Source organism: Echinops telfairi, unplaced genomic scaffold (genome assembly GCF_000313985.2).
Source record: "Echinops telfairi isolate 266 unplaced genomic scaffold, ASM31398v2 ScPeMD7_70;HRSCAF=299, whole genome shotgun sequence".
NCBI lineage: Eukaryota > Metazoa > Chordata > Mammalia > Afrosoricida > Tenrecidae > Echinops > Echinops telfairi.
Window position 1 is genome coordinate 60,481,702 of NW_022103968.1, and position 925 is coordinate 60,482,626.

Consider the following 925-nt stretch of genomic DNA (forward strand, 5'->3'; position numbering starts at 1 on the left):
AAAAGAAAAACTTGCTTTACTGTGGTGGTCTGGGATTGAACCCAAAGGAGCTAGGAAGTGTGCTTGTATTTTGAATTGTTTCCCAAATACCTGTGACACTGTTGTCGGTTTTGAAAACTCTCACTTATTGTGCCAAATCCACTAGCCAATTTTGTTTTCTCCATGTGGGTTTTACGATCAGTTTCAGGGATGAGACACTCAAACAGTGGCAAAAGTAGGTTCCAGTTGGATTGGACTCAAAACCATTGGGGAAACCACTGTGATGGATTTGCTCTCAATTCTCTGGATCACAAGTTCTTTGGAAAGTTAACACTCATTGGGTCAATTCCTCTCAACTGCTTAAATCATGCAAGACAGGGGATCCCTATTATTTTCTCATTGAGGTTTTCATGGTACCCCAAAAGTGGTTTGTAGGTGTTCCTTGCTTGTACCTTCAGAACAAAGAACAGTTGTCCATCTCTACCACCAGTCTGTTCAAGGGCACAAAAAAACAAAACCAACCAAACCCCCATAGCCTCTGCCATAGTCAATTCGGATCGTGGCAATCTTGAAGAGATTTCAGAGCCTGTCCATCTTCACCGGAGCTCCTGCAAAGCTTTCCGCCTTGCGCTTAGCAATTCAACACTTAACAGCGCACCTTTCTCATACCCGACAAGAAAAGTGAACGCTCAGGGAAAATGTATTAGTGAAGAGTGCATGCAGGAACGAATTCTGGTGCTTACTTAGGTTTGTGAGTTTGCGACCTTCCAGAGTCGAATCTTTCATCAGATGAACAACCTCGATCGTTTGTACTATAAAGGCTTAACAAATTTGAGCGACCTTAGTCTAAAGTGCTTCAGAGCACTGAAAACAAACAAAACCCTTCATTTAAAAGGCTGGGGCTAGCGAAAATCTGTCCAGTATTGGAAGGAAAATACAGTCTACC